Below are 22,602 nucleotides of genomic sequence, written 5' to 3' on the forward strand. Positions count from 1 at the left end.
CAAAAAATATAGCTTTGCATATAAAGTGCATGCATTTCAATTCAATAATGACATAAGTAGGAATAACAGAGATGATTAAAAATGCTACCTCAATTCCATATTCTAAGTATATCTTTATACCTCCAATTAGCTCTATGCTTTTTTATTTCCCATCATCTTTAGTGATAAATGACCATAAAATTTTCACACCATAAAGGAGTTTCAAAATTATAGTTTCAAGTGTTTCTTGCATAGCTTCAAAATATAAAAACCAGAAAATTGAATACAATTTTCCAAACTGCTATGGGTAATGGAAAAAGAAATCCCACCCTGATTTCATTAAGATTAAATGCTGTTTCCACCATACAATAAATTGTCTTTACAATTTGCCAACTAAGTAAAAAAAAATTCTATTATATTCTAATATTAAAGCCACCTCATATGCTATTGTCTTCACAGGGACAATAAAACAATGACATTCTATTTTGTGTTTCTGTTTACTGAAGATAATTGTGTTAAAACAATAGGTAATGATGGATATTTTAGAAGGAGATATAAATCAAACACAGAGAACTTAATGTGGAAGTATGTATGTTTACATGCACACACTTATCTACATATAGTCATTAAACACTTGGATTTGCAAGGACTACACAAATAAACATATGTGCCCTTGAAAAAATCATAAGAGGCTGTGAAATAAGCTTTCGTGTAAGAATCAAGTCTATATACTACGCTAGTGCTTATTTAAGATCCATTAATGTGACATCTTAGTTGAAGATCATTTTGTTGTGGAAAGAGATTTCTATTGCGGTCAGAGCCCACGATAGAAGGAAAAAAAAATACTCAATACTGCAGGGGTTGCAGTTCCTTCTCAAATTCTACCTTATAATGTTCATGATATATTCTTATCTTCATGCACTATGATGTATAGTGTTGCCATTGACTTATAAATTATATCGCCAGACATTTTGGAGAAAGCTTAAATTTATTTTGAACTATTTCAGGAATATAAAATGAATAAAGTATACAAAAAATTCTCCGTCTCCACTATTAACAAATAAAGCTTAAAACAGAGTTGAATCATTCCTACAAACTTTTACTGACTGTATTCTTCTTCCACACAGAGATATTTACATTTCTGAATTTATATTTATTACCCCTTTACATTCTTTATATTTTACTTCATATGTATGCACTCTGAAACATTGTGACTAAACTAGAACTATGTATATGAATATAAATTAATTTTAAAAACATAATTTTTATGAAATATTAAAAGAAATAAGTTGGTGAAAAACTAAGTAGCATATATAACAACCATTACATGAAGTTTTATTCAGTTTTATGTCTACCTATAAACATTGTGTAATTCTCTATGTCTCTAATAGTTTCTTCTACATATAGTTTGCTAAACAATACATAAGATTTTCTTAACAAATCTTGACCCCACCAACTTCCACTCACTAGTAGAGTCTTATCAACTTGATTCTATAACCGAGGGACCGTGATCAATCTACCTAATTACTATATTCATTATATCAGATCCCTTGGAAGCAACTAATACTTTCTTTCTGTCTCCTGACATCTGATGTTGCCACATAACATCTAACAGCTTTATTTATCAAGACATACCTTAGTTCTGAGGGTCTGTTTTTTTTTTTTTTTTTTCAGTGTCATCATTCATATAAACCATTCATTCTTTTTTTTTAAACTGCTGATATTTTATCACTGTATCACTATCTGGCAGAAACATAGAAGGTCTTTTAAAACTTCATATCACATTACACTGATATAAAATATAGCATATAGAATAATAACTGCTCATCAATAGCATTTGACGTCAGGATCTATTTTAATTAAGACTCACATTTTCTGATACATGTGAAACAAACATACTTCTCTGTTAAATGGACTGCTTAATACTTTTACACAAAGATCTTCATAAAGTGTGAGAGACCATTTAAGTATAATAATAATCTGGGTTGCTGCCATTTTTCTTCCTCTTTTTATCCCAAAAGGCAATCTGTGCAATCCTGTATTATAGAAGGACATAGAGCATAGAGAGAAAAAAAATTAAATTAATTACATATTCTAAGCAAGATTAGAAAGCAGTAATAACCCAAAGAGAAAGATAAAATACCACTGAATAGTGGAATTCTAAAAACCGTAAAGACATTTCCCATTAGAATTAAATTACATAAAAAACAAAGTTACCCCTAGCCCTTATCAAAAGTTCCTGTGTCTTGTGAGAGCAGAAACAATCATATCAGACACATATATTGAGAAAATGTAATGAAGAGCAATGAAACTTAATTGAAGTGCTTTTGGCCATTAGGGTCAGGCCTTCAGTGGATTAGAGGCACATACTATTAGGCACTTCTCTTGCTGTTTCCATTTAATGTCAGTTTAATGTAGGTGCACGCACTGGTCTTCTGCTCCAATTAAATTAGTCGAAGTTATATTTTGAAATGTTCCAATACAGAGTTAACCTTGGGGAAATATACTAATAATATTAGAAGATGATATATTTTAAGAAATATTTTACTAAAAGAAATAATTGCATTATATTAACAATCTGTTATTTCACTGGAATAAATTATATTGGCTTTCAACATGTCTACATTTAAATATTTCATCTGCCTTATTCATCCTGAAGTTACACACACACACACTCAACAAATATCACCTGTTTGTACCTGTATAATGAAGGTTAGATCTTTTCTTCTTTTCTTCAAATATTTTTTCTGTTCTTTGACCTGAAATAAGATTTATTCTCTTGTGAATTTATCTAGTCATTCCAGTTGTAGCAGTTGCCTATTTGAATAGATAGTTTGAGGTCAGAACTTCACACCAGGAGAGCCTCAGAGGACAATGTTTTCTTTCACTGTGTCTCTCCACTGGGACATGACTGTCACCCTCATAAGTAATAAATAAACAAATACCAGATATTGCTAAAATTGTGAAATGAGATATGTAAATAATCAAGTAGAGATTAAATAGCAGAATAAATGTGATGCATATAAATAAATATGTTATTGATTTTCTTCCAAAGATAAAATTGACAAAAGTTATAAAATTAATAGGTGAAATAAAAAGTGGTGAATTATTGGCCTTCTTTCTAATATGTGATTGTAGAAAATCACATAGATATTTAATAATTCCTATTGTTTTCAAATAACTCTGGACATTTATTAACACTCGTATCTTTAAGACTCCCCACACACTCACATATAGAGCAATAGTGCTTTGCTATCAACTCTGAGAAGTTTGAGGTAACTTATGAAGAGCAAATTTCACGAGTTACCAAAAACAACAAAATAAGATGAAGGAATTGATGTTATTCTTCAGATGCCTTAGCCTTTACCCTTGCTGTTCATTTTTATCAAAATCCAGATGTCAAAAACTTTAGTACTCTGCAAGAGAAACTCATAGTTGAAGATGATCTTGACAGACTGTAACATGTGCGTAATATGACTTGTTTATGGTTTAAAAGAATAAATATATAGACTTACTAATACAGGCTAATTGATATTACGAAACACATGAGAAAGCAAAGTCCCTGTGATTTAGAATTAATGAAAATACTATTTATGGATAGTTAGGTTGATTCCCTGTCTTTGGTATTATAAATAGTGCTGCAATGAATATACAGGTGCATGTGTTCTAAAATAGAATAATTTATATTCTACTGGGTATATACCCAGTAACGGGATTGCTGGGTTGAATGCTATTTCTGTCTTTAGGTGTGTGAGGAATTGTCACACTCTATTGTGAGAGCTAAATGATGAGAGCACATGGATACATAGAGGGGAACAACATGCACTGGGGCGGTTCGGAAGGTGGAGGTGGGAGGATGGAGAGGATCAGGAAAAATAACTAATGGGTACTAGGCTTGATAACTGGGTGATTAAATAATCTGTACAACAAAATCATATGAGACAAATTTTCCTACATAACAAACCTGCACTTGTACCCTCAACTTAAAGTAAAAGTTAAAATAAATAAGAATAAAATACAAAAAACAATAATGAAAATAATATAGAGATTCCCTAGGAGCTCTAGTTACAGATACAGCACATACAACTCTGTATGTAATTTAAACAAAATAAGAATACAATCACAAAATTCACCACTTGACAAGGACTATTAGGTATAAAAAGACAAATATTAATTTTAATTAAGAACTAAATTTCTAGAAAAATACACTTATTATAGTTTAATATTTTATTTTCAAAGAAATAATTATTATACTGAATGATAAACCTAAAGACACTGGAAATGTTCACCCAAAAAGAAAATGTATAAAGGAGATAGTACAGATAATATTAGGCAACAATGAAATTGGAAAAATAGCATAACATAGGGAAAACAATAAATGCAGTTTGTTCTTTGAAAAAAAATAAGAGAGAAAAATCTCTGGCCAGATTGATCATGAAAAAAACAGGCTCACATAAAAATAATGTTAGTAATGATAAAGCAAAGATAACTGCATTTAAAAATGAGAGTACTGTATTATAGTAATAACTTGAGGATTTTGATGAAATACCGGAATTCCTAGAAAAAATAGAACTTGCATCTGAATCACAAAACATCTGAATATCCCTATAAAATTGGAATAATTAAAATATTTCTTATGAAACTACAAGAAAAACACCAGGCCCAGTGATTGCCAACATAAAGGTCTATAAGGCATTCCTAGAGTATATCATTCTAATGATATCCAAATATTTTAAAGTAATATACAAAGGAATATCTTCTATCTCATTCAGTGAAGCCATATCACCTACGTACCAAAAGATGACAGGAATATTATCAGATAGGTATAGTGAATTTCTTCATCAACAAAGCTCCCAATATTTTCCATAAACTATTAATGTCCAACTCTAGCAGTATATTAAATGGTAATTCAACATGAAAAGTTGATTTATCCTGGGAACTGGCAACGGGAGGTGAACAAGCAAAATCTATTTAAAAAATTATTCAGTACATTAACAGAGTGAAGACAATAAAGAGAATACAAGATAGATGGATTCAGAATAAGTATTCTTCAAGTCTGACATGTCTTCATAATATAAAAACCATCTTAAAAAACTAGACAACAAAGATAATGTCTTTGTCACGCTAAGGATTACCTGCAAATATCTTATAGCATATCATCAATCAATGAGGAAATGTTGGGAAAATTCTTTTAAAATAAGGAATAACACAGGGATCTCCGCAATCAAAGCTTATCTTTCACATTGTCCTGATAATTCTAATAAGCACACTAAAACATACAAAATAAGTTAATTCTATAAAGATTGAAAAAAGTAATAAAAACACATTATTTCCCAAGATATCATGACGGGCTGTCATAGAGAAGCCCCCCCCCAAAAAAAAATTGCAGGTGCATTATTAGGAAAAATTGACAAGGTATATAGCTATAAAATTCATAAAAAGAAAATAAATTGTGCTTCTATACATGTACTTCCCATCTGTTTCTCAACAGCCAATGATGTGTGTAGCATATAAAAATTACCTTGTCTATCAAAGATAACTTTTGCCATCTTTATAAGTCTTGCTGTTATATGTCATTGGCCTAATGAACTATATTTTTTTAGATTTTACTAATTGCATGTCACAAAGGGTATTTTGTTTACTTATTTTTAATGATTCCACTTTAAAATTTCATGTGTATTGTAAAAGAATAACTGAAGAGCAGAAGTAAATTTTTGTTATGTTTAGAAACATAAAACATCTTATTAATCATGCTTTAGAAATAACCTATTTATTATTAATGTGTTTATTTTGATTTTATCCCAAATCCTATCATCCTTCTTTTGGCTTGACAAGGATTTAGCCTTGTCATTTACAGTTGGGACAGTTTAGTTTTGAGGATATGCACATTTCACACAAGTCTGAGCTGAAGGAAAATATCCTCAAGCACTTCTGAGAATAAATATTCTGCGTGGTAGATAAATTCATTGTCCAATGGTGTTCATACTCTCTAGTCAGTTTTCAGATACGTACGTGTGATAGGAAGTTACATATAAAGCCACAAGCTATCTCAGAGGGTTAACACCACATTACAATGGGCATTCTACAACACACAATATATGAACGTAACCCTGAGATGAGCGAAAAATATAAAGAGTCCATGGCTCAGTAGTTTCTGGGGCATACTGCAGCCTTTGCTGAGTAAGGTGTACAGTTCCTACCTGCAGGACTTTGGGAACTTATAGATATGCATGCTATCTTTGGCTGTAGGATGATGGTACGTAGTATAAATTAAGATAATATTAAAGCCATGTAGTGAGCCAACAGAGCACATACAGGAAGGCTGCCAAATATGGAGTCAATAATAAGATAAGAGGATGTGTGCAGTAGCTCATGCCTGTAATCCCAGCACTTTGGGAGGGCAAGGCGGGTGGATCACCTGAGGTCAGGAGTTCCAGACCAGCCTGGCCAACATGGTGAAACCCTGTCTCTACTAAAAATAGAAAAATTAGCCAGGCGTGGTGTCATGCACCTGTAATCCCTGCTACTTAGGAGGCTGAAACAGGAGACTCGCTTGAACCCAGGAGGCAGAAGTTGCAGTGAGCCGAGATGGCACCACTGCACTCTAGCTGGGGCAACAGGGCAAGACTCCATCTCAATAAATGAATAGATCAATCAATCAATCAATCAATAAAACAAGATATGAGGCACAGTTCTGAGACATACTGGTATTGTGCATTTTATTCATAAGAAGGAATGAATGCAAGTCAAATTCATTTAAAAGAATAGATTCATCACTTGAGCCACATCATTTTCTAGGTTCAACTGAACTGAGAAAAAAAGGTAGAAGAGTTATTAAGATTTTTCACTCAGTTGGAATTAGATAATCAGAAATGAATTAGTATCGAATGTAAAAAGTTGAGACCGAAAATAAATTGCTTCAGTCATTATCTAAACTAGGGAAAATACATATTTTATAATACCTACTGGTGAGGTTTGTGTTACTCAGGCTATGGAAAGAAAGGGAATAGAGAGGCCAGACTAATGACATAGGTTCTTTTCATATTATTTAAAAAACAATCCCATTTGATATTAGTTTATAGATAGCTATCAGCTCCATCCACTAAAGATGTTTGTAAGAAATAAAAGTAAAATAATAATATCATGAACTCAGAAAAAATAGAGCAGAAGTAGATACATCCTTATCATACAACCATTGAATGTTAAATGTACTCCTTTTAAAACTTCCTATATGGAATGATTTTTGATATTGTACCTATTTCCTATTAGTCTACACTATTAGCTTTTTACATAAAGGGGCTGTTAGAAAACAATTAAGCATAGAAACAAAGATCAATTTATAATAAGATTTTGAAACTACCCAAAGACCTTTTATTATTTTATTTTATTTTATTTATTTTTTGAGACAGAGTCTTGCTCTGTCACCCAGGCTGGAGTGCAGTGGCATGATCTTGGCTCACTGCAGCCTCCACCTCAGGGGTTCAAGCGATTCTCCTGCCTCAGCCTCCTAAGACCTTTTATTTTTAACAATGTAGAAGAATAGAAGAGAGGGGCTGCTGTTTTAAATGCCATAAATCACTTTGGGGATTTTATAATGTCTGTGGGAAATGAATTCAATTTAAAGTACTAACATGATCATGGTGGATAAGCTTTCTGATGTGCTGCTGGATTTGGTTTGCCAGTATTTTATTGAGGATTTTTGCATCGATGTTCATCAGGGATATTGGTCTAAAATTCTCTTTTTTTGTTGTGTCTCTGCCAGGCTTTGGTATCAGGATGATGCTGGCCTCATAAAATGAGTTAAGGAGGATTCCCTCTTTTTCTGTTGATTGGAATAGTTTCAGAAGGAATGGTACCAGCTCCTGCTTGTACCTCTGGTAGAATTCAGCTGTGAATCCGTCTGGTCCTGGACTTTTTTTGATTGGTAAGTAATTAATTATTGCCTCAATTTCAGAGCCTGTTACTGGTCTATTAAGAGATTCAACTTCTTCCTGGTTTAGTCTTGGGAGGGTGTATGTGTTGAAGAATTTATCCATTTCTTCTAGATTCTCTAGTTTATTTGCATAGGGGTGTTTATAGTATTCTCTGATGGTAGTTTGTATTTCTGTGGGATCGGTGGTGATATCCCCTTTATCATTTCTTATTGCATCTATTTTTGATTCTTCTCTCTTTTCTTCTTTATTAGTCTTGCTAGCGGTCTGTCAATTTTGTTGATCTTTTCAAAAAACCAGCTCCTGGATTCGTTGATTTTTTGAAGGGTTTTTTTCTGTCTCTATCTCCTTCAGTTCTGCTCTGATCTTAGTTATTTCTTGCCTTCTGCTAGCTTTTGAATGTGTTCACTTTTGCTTCTCTAGTTCTTCTAATTGTGATGTTAGGTTGCCAATTTTAGATCTTTCCTGCTTTCTCTTGTGGGCATTTAGTGCTATAAATTTCCCTCTACACACAGTTTTAAATGTGTCTCAGAGATTCTGGTATGTTGTGTCTTTGTTCTCATTGGTTTCAAAGAACATCTTTATTTCTGCCTTCATTTTGTTATGTACCCAGTAGTCATTCAGGAGCAGGTTGTTTAGTTTCCATGTAGTTGAGCTGGGATGCCAGGCTGGTTCAACATACGCAAATCAATAAATGTAATCCAGCATACAAACAGAACCAAAGACAAAAGCCACATGATTATCTCAATAGATGCAGAAAAGGCCTTAACGGGTGAAGCACACCAACATGGCCCATATATACCTATGTAACAAACCTACACATTGTGCACATGTACCTTGGAACTTAAAGTATAATAAAGTATATAAAGTATAATAAAAATATATATAAATTAAAAATAAATAAATAAATAAATGCAGCTTTGTTTGCAATGACAAAAAAAAGTACTAACGTAGAAAAAATTATTTCAAGTCCTCTTATATTTGAAATGAGTAACAGTGTTTATAAACTGTCACTATTTACTATATTTTTATGTTTTTTTGTGTTCACAAATAATTAAAATTCATTTCAAGAGCTTGACATTCATAAAAATATAAATATTTACCATTTAGACCAGTCAATCTCTGTAATAAAACTAGTCAACCAGAGTTCATATTTATTTCTATTGAATGGAAACTAAAAACAGCAATAGAAATAGAAAAATATATCCTTTTTGATAAAGAGCTTAAAACTTTAATCTCATCAAGAAAATTTCTTAAACTGATTAGTGAAATAAGGTTTTCTGTTCAGTAATAAATTCTCCTTTCAACTCATAGAAGAAAGTTAAATAATTCACCTGAATAAAGAAAGCACTTCTAAGTTCAAAAAATGTGCTTCATAATAGCTTTCTTTAACTAAAGTGTTGTTCCTTCTAAAAGGGAGAAATATCTGTGATGCATTTTTCTTTCTCAGAGACTTATACTGCATTTTTATTGACAAGAGCATACCGATTTTTCTAAGTATATTTTTTCATTTACCCAAAGGGAATGAATCTATTGTTCTACATTATTCATATTATCAATAACATGTAAATACCATGTTATTTTATTAATCAAGTATGCTTACCTGTGATTCATCTGTTTATTCATTAATTTCATTAATTTACCTATAATTTCCTTGTTGTTAGAGACCTACTTTTTTATTTATTTTTTTCTTGTACTGATTTCAATTTGAGAAGATATAAATATGAAGTTGATTGCTTTAAATATATAAATAGGAAATGTATACATACATAGGTAGATATAAATATGGGGGATGTCAAATCATCCTCCCATATAAACCATGCTATTGTAGTGAGTGTCTTGACTTCCTGTATTGTTGAAAAAAAAATCTCAAATGACATTTAATTATTACTTTCTACACTTTTTTAAACATATTATTTTGTCATTTTTTGATCTTTTAAAAATATTTTGACTGGACATAGTGGCTCACATCTGTATTCCTAACAATTTGGCTGGCTAAGGCAAGTGGATCCCTTGAGCCACAGGAATTCGAGACCAACCTGGGCAACATGGCAAAACCTCGCCTCAAGAAAATATACAAATATACAGAAACATGTGCACTCCTTTGGTTCTAGCTACTTTGGAGGCTTAGGTAGGAGGATCGCCTGAGCCCAAGAGGTCGAGGCTGCAGTGAGCTGTGATCAGGCCACTGCACTTCAGCCTGGGCAACAGAAGAGACCCTGTCTCCAAAAAAAAAAACAAAAACAAAAACAAAAACAAAAAAACAAAAAAACTGCATATATGTACAAATATATATATATATATTCTTAACACACAGTCTTCTTAAAAATGGGTTTTCAAATATATGCTTATAATTTAAAATGCATTTGTCCTGTAAATAATATAACCCAAAGTATACTATATACTGAATGCAGACATCAATTATAAATTAACCAGATTTATTTTTTTCATGCTCAACAACTCCACATTCATTCATCCTATAAACCATTTATGCAAAAATATATAATATATATTGAATGCAGCTCTATACATTTTCCTAATTAGTGCATGTTTAATTTATCAGGTTTGAATACAAAGCCTCATGACTTTAATTTTTAAGTAAGTTAAACATGGTTTTTATATTTCCATTAACTTCAACATACAATGATACTATATTTAAAAGTTTATTGAATTTTGTAACAAAATCAATGAGTAATTCACATTTACTTAATTACTTTCTTCAGAAGCAGTAAACTCTTCATTAACTAAGGGGTTATGGTTTATGTAAAACACTATAGATTCATTTCAATTTTTATAAAATGTTAAATAGGTACACATAAAACTTTTACAGAATTTGAGCCACAGTCAATATTTGCTTCACCTAACTTTGTAATTCAGCTCTATGGTAGATAAATTATCTTGCTCAATAATACTCGAAATAAACTGCCGTTACTAAAATCTGTTGAGAACCTACTGGCTTTAAGTATCTAATTCTTTACCTGTTGGGTCTATCTGAAAAAGCAATGTTCATATTGAGTTGAAAACATATTTATCAGACTCCTGATATGTACCTGGAATTATCTACCCTTGACACTGAAGAAAAGTTGCTGAATAAAAAAGACAAATTCTTGTCATATTAGAGACTAGATTTCGAGCAGGGAGAGAAACAAATACACATTCACACTCATACAAATATGGCTCAAAAATACAGCAGCATTCATTCTAATAATGATAAGCACAATAATGTGATAGAGGGAGTGTAACAATAGGTGTTCTATATTCATGTGAGCAAAGGAAGATCTCAGATATGATGGCATTTGAACTAACACCTAAAGGATGAGAAGGAGTCAGGCATAGAAGGAAGGAAAGAAAGAGGAATATGGCAGAAAGAAAAATTAAGTGCACAAGTTCTGAAGCAGAAACGAGTATGATGTATTTGAGAAACTGAAAGAAGACCAGAGTGGCTGGATCATGATGAGAGATAAGAGTTGAATTCAAAGAATTTGGAGAATACAAGCTACAATCAAACTAATCCATGTGTAAATACAATGTTAGAGACCAGCTTTTACAAATACATAGAAACATAAAGAAGTATGTTTCTCAGTAGAAGCAAGGTCTCTTGTGTAGGATAAAGTTAAATGACTTGAACAGGCTAACATTACTAACAAATATACCCCTCAATGTGTAATGTTTCAAGACTATAAACTTATTCTCAATCAAGTATCCAGATCAAGGAATATACAGGTTGGAGGAAGTGCTCAGTTCTATGTAGTAATTCAATAGCAAAATGTCAGTGACAATACAACTTCAATATGTCTCCTGGAAGAATTTCCTAGTCATCAACGTTCATGTGGCAGAGGGAAAGAGCATAGAAGACCATGGGTGGAAAGTTGTTTTATGTGTCTAAAAGCTCATAGGTTACATTCATTTGCCTCTACTTGAATATAACTCAGTTGCATGGCCACTCTCAACTGGAAGGAAGGCTGGGAAATACAATCTAGGGAGAAGTACAAATGATGTTTTAATAGACCCTGCCACAGTGCGGCAGTTCTAAATTTGAGATCATGTCATTCCTGTATTTATTAAAGGGACTTTGCTTCCTTATTGTTTGGGCAGTAGGCAGGACCTGTAATCTACTTCAGTAAATTATATGTAAGTTGTTTTTAGCTGATACTTATAGTTTATGATAGCTAATAAAACAACAGTATTTTAAGTAGTTCTTGTATGACAGCTACATGAATACTATATACTTAGTGATTTAAGACAAAAAAAGAATTACAAGCCTGGTATAGAGAATGATTATTTTATTCATAGAGTATAACAAACAATATGTATCTTGAAATTTGAGTTAGCAAGAAGAAATATTCATACACTAAAATGCCTTCCCTGGAATTTTGATGAAAATCAGCCTAACTGTGCATGTACAAAAGAAATATGTACTTAAAGCTTGACCTCTTCATGATCTTCAGCAACTACTTTGAACCACCTATGGTCTAAATTAAAGCGACCATCAACTCTAGAGAAATTTCTAATTATATTTGTGCATTGTCTGAATTTTAATGCATCTGAATGCACCTTCCATCAGCATTTCAGAGTCAGTGCTCTAGCCTGTCATCTGAGAATACACTTTTCTATGTTGTTCGTCAGTCCCCATAAATATATTGAATTGGAGAAATTATCTGTGTTAAATGCTTTAGATGATATGTAATATAGCCACTCCTCTATGTGATTTTTTGTCTGTCCTTGGAAGCCAAACCACACAGACATAAGCTCACTGAGCTTTACTTTAGCATTCAGCACTTGGTTGTTGACTAAAGAAGTTAAACTATCCAGCCATTTGAAATCTGTGATTTCATTATCTGCATGAAGACTGCAGAAAAAAGTATCACTCTGTGCTCTTAAGACAGAGCCTCAGGTGAAGATTTAAGTTCATATTGCTTTTAGAAGAGGTATGCAAGGCACAATTCACATCCCCTAAGGAATCAATGTTCTTTCTCTTTCTGATGATAATAATCCCATAAGTGACCACATGGTACTGTTTTCTCTTGCTTGCTTTTAAAAAAATAAGCAAATAATTAGAAATTAATTTATGGCCTATGAATTTGTGGTCTTCGTTTTCTTTGTTATATTTATCTCGTACTTTTTTGAGACTAATGCTTTTTTTTATTTCTATTATAACTTCCTTTGGCATTCTTACTATTATTTGTCTCAATGCTTTCTTAAAAAGATTAAGAGCTGCACAAATAAAAATGTTACAAACTCTAAGTTTTTCTGAGGCAATTGTTGAATGGGGGAGTTCAACAGGATTGCTCAGGGCTCTCATCACTCCACATGTCTATCGGTACTATAGCCTGATTTTATGTTCCTCCAAAATGCATATGTCGAAACTCCAACCCCCAATGTGATGATGTTAGGAGATAGGGCCTTTGGGAGTTGACTAGAGGCCAAGAAAGTAAAGCCTTCATGAATGGGATTAACTCTATATAAAGGGATGTAGAGATCAGAGTTCTGCCCTTCTGCCATGTGAGGACACAGTCAAAAGATGGCCATCTATGAATCAGAAAGAGGGCAATACTGAATTTGCCAGTGCCTTGATCTTGGACTTCCCAGACTCCAGAACAGTGAGAAATATGTATCTGTTGTTTATAAATGACCCAGTTTATGTTATTTTGTTATAGCAACCTGAACTAACACAGTGGACAACAACACTTACTTGGATGGATACTTTATTATTGTTTCTATTCAAACTTATTTGAGGATTTACATGGCAAGTTGTATCTCCATATTGCTCTGCTCTATATGTATTAAAAGAACGCAAAACCATTTCCTGGAGTGGATGAGAGCGCTGTCTCTAATCATAATTTTACTGTTTCATGTCTGTGATGTCCTACCTTGTAATAATGTGCAAATACACGTATATGACTGTTGTCCTTGGGTTTAAGCAAATCTAAATACTTTTCAAACAAAAGAAAGAATAGACAAATTAAGAAAGTCTAGAAAGAACTTTCAATTGTAGAGCCAAAAAGGAGAACCAAAATTGTTTGAAGTAGGTTTCTTTCAGCATTAATGAAATGCAGACTCTTCTGAATTTCTCTTTCTTAAATCATGTCTCCTGTCAAACTCTTAGAGCCACTGAAGTCCTGAAAAAATTCTGGAACTACAGAGCACTGAGTATCTCAAATACCTGCTAAGAAAGCACAGGCTGGGTATTTATGCACCAGGAAGCTTGAAAAGGGGGCAAATGTAACAATATCCATATAATGATTTATATTTTACAAGTTGTTTTTACATAGAATATCTCATTTGATTCAGGGAAAAAAGAAAACAATAAAAATGAATGAATGAACAAAGAAACATTATGAGATGAAGAAAGAAAAGCAGAATTAGTCTTTGGATTTTATATTAATAGTTGTGGAATTTGAATGTCAGAGAGGTTAAATAACTCCTCAGGATTCCATGGTTGAACAACACTATACTAGATCAGTCTGTAGATAGATCGCCTCATTCAAGACCTGTGTATAGTTTTGTAATTAAGCTAATTACTTTTCCAGTTCCCCATGTCTGAACACACATGAAAGATTAAATCTAGCTAGACTTACCCTGATAATTTTAGTAAATAATAGTATCAGAATTGCATTGCAGTTTTAATTTTAGGTCACATTAAAGAAGTCATTTTCTTAAATGTCCCTATATTTTTACTGGAAGATTATAAACATTAATGTTTGGAAGAGTACAGTGCAAAGTTAACTTTCCTCTTGGTTTTCAAAGTTGTATTATCTACTATTAGTATCTGCTACTAGTAACTATGTTCCAGGTCTCTTTGCTTGATTTTATCTGTTTGCTTTTCTAGACCAGAAAACAAGAATTTTCATTTTAATATTAAGACAAACTTTTAAGTAATATGTCAAAAGAGAAAATACTCTGGTTTAATGTGCAAAAATAGTACTCTGCAGCAAATTGCTTTATTTTCTTTTTTCATTATATAAAAAAGGAAAAGTAGATTATGTGCTTGAGAAGGAAAAAAGACATTGGAATACTAATATTTGAATGAATAATTTCATCTTGAGGAATATTGCTAGGAAAAATATTAGTAAATATTAATTTTCCAATTTTCCTAAAGATTTGTGTGCACGTAATTGTCAATTTGTGAATTATTTATAAATAGCTATAATTTCAAATATTTGGTGATATAATTGTGTCTGGCTGCAGTAAAGTTGCATATAGTACTCTGTGTATCCCTCACTCATCATGAAGCATGTCAAATGCAATGAGCACTAGAGCATAGCTGGCTTGTGGAAACTTCTTTCCCTTTCTATGCTTCACTGCTTTCTGTCTTGACCCAAGAAAGAATACCAGCATTTTAATATCACAATTAAACTATCAAACAATACAAGTTATATCACTAATCAAGTTGAGGGAGAAAAAAGAAACTATTGTTATTTTGCTTTATAATCAAAACTGATATTTTTTAGGAAATTTATGAACCACTTTAGCAATATTCATTAAATTCCATAAAATAATTATTATGAAGTGTAGGAAGCCCCAATTTTAAGTAATATAAAAAGTTTGTATTTCTCAGCAAAACACTTTCACTAAAAGCAAGATCTAAGAATTAAAGATGAATAAGATATAGTTTTAAATTACATTCACTAGACAACACTTAAGATGTCTACATCAAGTGAGAAACATTTGAATTTTCCCTTTTATGACATAAATGCTGTTGGGTAAATATAATTAAAAATAAAATTTACTCCAACCCTAGAAAAGCTCTCTGCAAATGTAGAAGTAAAAGAAAACAACTTTTATAACTGAATAGGTATCAAAACAGAATGTGATGTTCACCACAGACAATCTGCTAAGGGAATGCAAAGACAGGAATAAATATTATTATTTTGTATAGTGAAGCAGATCTAATCTATTACATATGTGTTCTCAAGATAAACAATAACTAGTGCTCAAATAAGAGGCCCCGACAGCACCATTTAACACACAAAGGTCATTCTATAATCAACTGGTCATTGAAATGGCCATCTGTGTTTGTTGATAGGCTAATCCAAAATTAATAAATAAATCAACTTTTCACATCCTTCTCATGAGAGAATTTTACATCTTGGAGTGAAGCACCCACTGAGTTAGGCTCCTTCCTTCACAAAAAACTGGGATATAGAGGCACTATCTTTCTTGATGATTACATTTCAAAGAAAAGATTCCCAAGACCTGGAGAAAGATATTTTTGGGTTTTAAACCTGACAGGAAGCTTATTTAACTTTTAAATAGATTTCCATACATTTCAAAAAGACAGAAAAATAACTTAAAACTATAAGTAATATAAAATAAATGCTATAGGAAAGGGGGGAGTCTCTTCTCTTATTTTAAATATAAATAATTTAGCCTCTTATTTTTTATTTGTTAGGTTTTATATTCCACATAGATTATGTATCTATAGAGTGATTAAGTTTTCAATACATTCTACTAAATCATGCCATATGATAAAAAGCTAATTTTTAGGCCACTTTTCTCACAGGCAAATTTTTTTTTGGAAATACATTATCTAATGTTACTAATAAGTACTATTCGTTATTAGTAACTACTAGCAACTTTAATAACTATTCAAAACTCGGTGACGGTGGGGGAAAGAGGTATCATGCAGCATATCAGTGGATGTTGCTTTCAGTAGGCAAATGGAAGCATCATAATGAATCTGCCCTTTTATTATTAAATAACATGCTTTCCTCTGAGACCCTTTAGGCTATTATGCTATTTAAATGATCTGATTTCCTCATCATCTTCTTGGACACCTTGCAGTCTGTTTACGTATGTATATATGCATGAGCATTCAGTAATTACTAATGAAGTTCAGTATCTTTTCATTCATTTCTCAGAAAGGAGGAGGGGAGATTTACATTGAGCTGGACTTATCAAGCCCGAACATGATAGACATTCATACTAGTTTTGAAGAGAATAGTTGTTTGCTTTAAATTTATAATTCAGTTACTTTCCAAAAGTTAAGCCTGCAGTGATGTAAGTTTACTATCATAATTAAATTGAATTGACTATGTGCTAAAAATTTTAGATTTTAATGAAAACTTCAGGAAGGTTATGATTCAGGACTTCAGCTTTAAAATATATATTAGTTACAGTTTAAAGATTGAATGACATCTTCATCTATATGTGTTGTGTGTGTGTGTGAAATTAATGTCTGTATATATACATATATAGGTAAAATTACCTATCTATAGGTTAAAAATTATATATATATGGCTAGTCTCTTATCCGTAGGTTATCAATGTCTCTTTAAAACTCACAGTTTATTCAATATAGAAGTTTATCACTTTACAAAAGAGACAATGTATTTGAGGCATTACTTTTTATGATTGTTCCTATGTCCTTCAAACTTTGAAACAGTAACTACTGTTGATTAAATTTCCTGATTTCTAATTTTAGATTACACATAGCGTTGAGATAAAAATCAGATAATTTGTAGCCCCATTGCCTAGAGTCCGAGTTCCAATAATTATTAGCTGTATGACCTTGAGCAAGTTAAGCTCTATGTCTCGGCTTCCTCATCTCTAAAATGAGTATAACAATCATAGTTTCCTCATAGGTAGTTGCAAGAGTTCAGTAAGTTAATACACATAGGAAGGGAAAGTGTAACTACCAAAGGGATTGTGGGACATGATCCTAACCTCTATGTCTAAAGTTCTTTTCTCTCCTTTAAAAAAATAAAAATTAAAAATTAAAAAAGGCCAATCTTTGGTAATTGGTAATCACATGTTCTTTAATTCTAATTGGCTATGAATTAGAATTCTATTTTCTTCATCTCAAAGACAATACAAAACAAATATTTTTATTGCATATCATGGCTGAAAGTATCTCATAAATTGCAGATATATTGACGGCATATGACAAAAATAACAAGATTGCTCTAAGATATCAAAATATAATTTCCTGTATTCTTGACTTAAAATTATAGTTTTAAAATATTTGATTACAGAACACTTTATTTATATGAATTCTTACTCATGCTCCCAATATTTAGGGGAGATAGAAGAGCCCATTCACCCCTTCCAGCCTGTCTTATACACCAACCAAGACTGCCTTTCATGAAGTGCTACAGAACTCACTGCTCTAGTAGAGTTTAAACTAGTGTTTTGGCCACCATCCAGTGCAATAGATCACAAAAGCGTATTACTCCAGTCTAAATGAAACAATATATCTTTGACTAATATATCTTACTTTCCCATTCATATATGCAATTATTGTCAATTAAAATTAATTATTAATTATTAACACAATAAAAGTAAAATACACAAAAAAGTGTGATTTGTATAAAGTGAAATAATTACTTATTATTTATCAGTGTAATCTCTTTTTGGTACTTACAGCTACCAAAAATGGCCGTTGCTTTTATAGTTATTTTAAGAGTACTATCAGTAAGATAAAAGAATCTTATTAATTAGAATTACAAAATGCAAAAGGTCAAGCAATCAGAGACACCATGTTTTGTTGGAATGCAGCAAAGCAGAGGGAGTGCACCATAAACTAAGAAATCAGAATTCTAAAGCTCGGATTTTACCAGGATTTGTTTTGTTATGTTAAACAAATGAAGCAAACTCCATCAATTCACTGACATTTGTTTTAAACAACAAACAGTTCCTGCTCTTTCTTAGATCTCAGCAAAAACTATTTTTAATGTAGTGTATCGGATCCCCAAAACAATTCTTAAAAATATTTTTTTAAAGGAAAAATACTGCAGATAGGCTCCGACTCACAGATTGCTGTGTTTGGTGTTATTTTTCTGTACTGCATCTAGTATTTACCTGTATCTCTGTTCAGAGTCCTGAGTATCTATTAAGTCAGCAAACTATGACCTTTCTCCTGCTCTCTTGTTTTTCTTACCCTTTTGTATACCTATTTATGACTTTTATTCTAGTCCTCTCTCCTAAGTTTCAACCTAACACTCAAAACCATTAAAGCCCTCTGTTTTTAGGGGATACACTCTGTAATCCTCATTTCCTATTTTTTTTTATCACAACCCAATCCAATTAAATACAAGTCTCCCATGATGTATTCTGTCCACTTTGGAAATGTTGTGACTATGCCTCCCTCACTAGAACAAGTCTCTATTAGCTTAGGGGCTTTGGGCATAGCTGAAACCTAAGTTTGTCACACTCATTAAATATTATAATGTGAACTTCTAATGGGTAACTGCTATTGATTTCTCTATTTCTGCCTCTCTTATACCAGGTTTTCTCTTTCTGTTATGACCTGTGTCCTTAAAGCCTCACCAGGCTTCACCATAATCTAAGGTTTAATATAAAATTGTCTAACATGAGTTTATTATGAAGATATATAAACCATTTTGTTAATATTAAATGGTACATAATAACATTTCATTTGACTTTACATGAAATTTCTTAAAATAATACATTCAAATATATTACACAAATGAAGAGAAACATAAAATCTATAGGATGTTTTTCTCATAAAAATCAGTAAAACAGTGATTTCTCATAAAACAGTGATTTCTCATAAAAATCAGTAAAACAGTGATGTTGACCATCTTGTAGCAGCAACAGACAAAATATCCATGTCATAATCAAAAATGTCCTATTCATTTAACTTTCAAGTGACATTACACTTTTGGCAGAAGATAGAGTCTCGGGTAGAGCTTCAGGGTCTGAAAATAATGGCTAACCACTAGATAGATTAAGCAGATATACAGGATGGCAGGCAATGGCTGAATTTCACACATCAGATGTTTTCAGTTGCACTATACACATGAGTGATTTTGCATCACATATACATAGATAGTAATTGCAATTTTCTAATACAAAGGACATAGGCATAAGCTAAACTCTCTTTTTTCCCTAGCATCTTGGGTAGAGATAGAAAATTTCTTAATATTAATGCTAATTTTAACAACTCCTAGCATTGTAAAATGATTTATATCACACAGTAGTAACAGCACAAAGAACAATGAACCAGAAAACAAATTGATCATGGTTTTGTTGTTGCCTTTTAGGCCAAACTCACCTTCCCTTAAGCAATTGCTCAGTGCTCACTGAACTGAGTTTAAAAATGCTCATCACCTTCTTTCTCCAATCTTGAAGGATCTGGAAGAGACAGCATCTTCAAGGATGAACAGGGTTTAATAGATTTTAAATTGTTCCCAGAATTCAAGAAACAGAGTTTTTCATTTGCTTTGCATGCTGTGACACCCAGGGCATTTATGGAATACATCGTGTGTGTGTGTGTGTGTGTGTGTGTGTGTGTGTGTGTGTGTGTGCGCATGCGTGCACTCGTGTCCACTGGGAAGGGGAAAGGTATAATATGAAATATTTGGTAAGGCAAAATGATCAATCCAACAGCTCAGTTCATATCACAGTATGTGCCTTAGTGGCTCGGTTTGACATAATATCTTTATACCTGTTAAATCCTGTAAGACAATCAATTTTAAAAAGTTACAACACAATGTAAATATAATTCAATAAAATCTTGGTTTGTTAACATTCATTGACTATTCAATTACCTAAATAGTCTTTGGAGGATCTTTTTAGAATACTAGATTTTATCCTCCTTGTTCTTTTTGTTTTAACTGTTTCACTTATTTAAGGACCCGTGATCTGAAAATAGATTATTTATTTATGAACAAATGAGACTTGGAGGATGAATTGGAATGTCAGAGGCATAAAAACATTAAATTGCCTAGGATTTTGGCCAGGTGTCTATTCACAGTATATAATCACTAAGCTTGGTAAATACAGAATGAAATAGCGGACGCTGTGAAGAGATTGCATCCCTTCTTGCTCTAAGCCTAAGATCACAACTAAACAAAAGATCTTGTATACCTCATAAATATTGTACCAAAACTTTCTTGACATGGCATTTTCAGAGGTTAGTTAGATACAGGATCTTGAGAAAGAAAGCAAAATTATGAATTTAGAAAACCTCAAAGTACAACAAAGCAAAACTTGGGAAAAATAAATAATCAAACAGCGATTTAGCTAGCAGAACAGTGTTAAACATATTGCAGATTTGCACATACATGTATAGATGTCTGAAATATCTTTGTGTCCAAGAAAAGAAATAACCAAGAGTAGGAATACTATTAGTAATAAAGAATACTATTTCTTTTCTCACTGTCTGTCTGTGTGATCATGGGCAAATAACTTATTTGGACCTCATTTATTTTTACATGTGTTTTAAAACTTACAAAAATGAAAGAATAGTAATACTTGAAGTGAAATATTTCTAACAACAGACTGCAAAACAGCATTTTTAAAATATATAATACTACCACACACAAATACAAATGTCAAAAATTAGGTGGATTTTGGTTAAATATAAAATATTCAGCTAGTTATTGGTTCATACTAATAAAAGACAGCTCATGACAGAATTATCTTTTTTCTCATTTAGAATTAAATATCCACAGCTGTAGTTACACAAATGCACTAAACTTCTATTTGCAGAGTTTGCATATTATTCAACAAATATTTTAATGCTTAACACCCCATCCTGGTCAAAATCAGAGAGAAAAAATGTTTAAGACAAATGATAGTGCCAGAAGAACATGCAACAGCTGACAAAAGAAAAATGATAACTGCCGTTCCTAATTGCCTGTTAAAAACCAGAAATGTTTAAGTTCATAAGTCAATTTTTCTTTGTGAAACATGGAGTCAACAGTTTCAACATTAAATTTGGAATATTCTTGTTTGCATTAGTAATAGGGGAACATCCCTTTATTTGGAAAAAGGTTTAATGTATTTTATTTGGAGCCTGATTTATCAACAAGTCACAGAGTCATTTTACAGAATTGTGCTGAAATTAAACGAAATGCATTGAATGAGTACAGCACAGCACTACATTTTGTGAGGTACAAATATAAAATATATTATACTAGACATATAAACATAACGATTCTGAGAAAATAATAATATGTGAACACATGTAACATAGTGTAGGAAAAGGAGCTGTTGATATTAAATTTAGTAGACAAAGAAGATAATATGGCATAATGGATTGGTTGAGAAAAGAATAGAATTGGTAAGAATTGAAAGGTGATATTAAAAAGTAGAAAATAGTGTAATTATGGTAGATTTTTTTCATATGAGAGTATTGGTTGGATAGCTTTTCATGAAAAATGTCTGTAAGAATATACATTAGATTTGGCAAATGTATTAGTTTTCTATAGCTGCAGTAACAGATTACCACAACTTGGATAGTTTACAACAACAGAAATTTGGTCTCTGACAGTTCTGGAGACTAGAACTTCAAAATCATATTGTATTTAGTAGATAAAGAAGATAATATGGCAGAATGGATTGGTTGAGAAAAGAACAGAATTGGTAAGAATAGAAACATGATATTAAAAAGTAGAAAATAGTGTAATTATGGTAGATCTTTCATATGAGAGTATTGATTAGATGGCTTTTCATGAAAAATATCTGTGAGAAAATACATTAGATTTGACAAATGTATTGATTTTCTATAGCTGCAGTAACAGTTTACCACAACTTGGATGGTTTAAAACAACAGAAATTTGTTCTCTCACAGTTCTGGAGACTAGAATTTCAAAATCACATACCAGCAAAATTGGTCCCTACAGAGCTCTGAAGGGGAGTCCGTCCCAAGCTTCTTTTTCTGCTTCTGAGAGTTACCAGTTACCCTGGGCCTTCTTTGGATTATAAATGCGTAAGTGCGAGCTCTG

General features: G+C 32.1%; 1 long non-coding RNA gene across 1 annotated transcript; it reads right to left on the reverse strand.

The window, feature by feature from the left end:
* Window positions 1-1,815: 1,815 nt before the first annotated feature.
* LOC736501 (uncharacterized) lies at window positions 1,816-22,602 on the reverse strand. Its single transcript, XR_679820.2, has 4 exons — window positions 22,480-22,602; window positions 19,926-20,021; window positions 2,669-2,738; window positions 1,816-2,015 (listed from the first exon to the last, which is right to left on the reverse strand). It is a non-coding gene; the product is annotated as an uncharacterized LOC736501 (long non-coding RNA).

This window comes from Pan troglodytes, chromosome 3, assembly GCF_028858775.2.
Source record: "Pan troglodytes isolate AG18354 chromosome 3, NHGRI_mPanTro3-v2.0_pri, whole genome shotgun sequence".
Lineage (NCBI taxonomy): Eukaryota > Metazoa > Chordata > Mammalia > Primates > Hominidae > Pan > Pan troglodytes.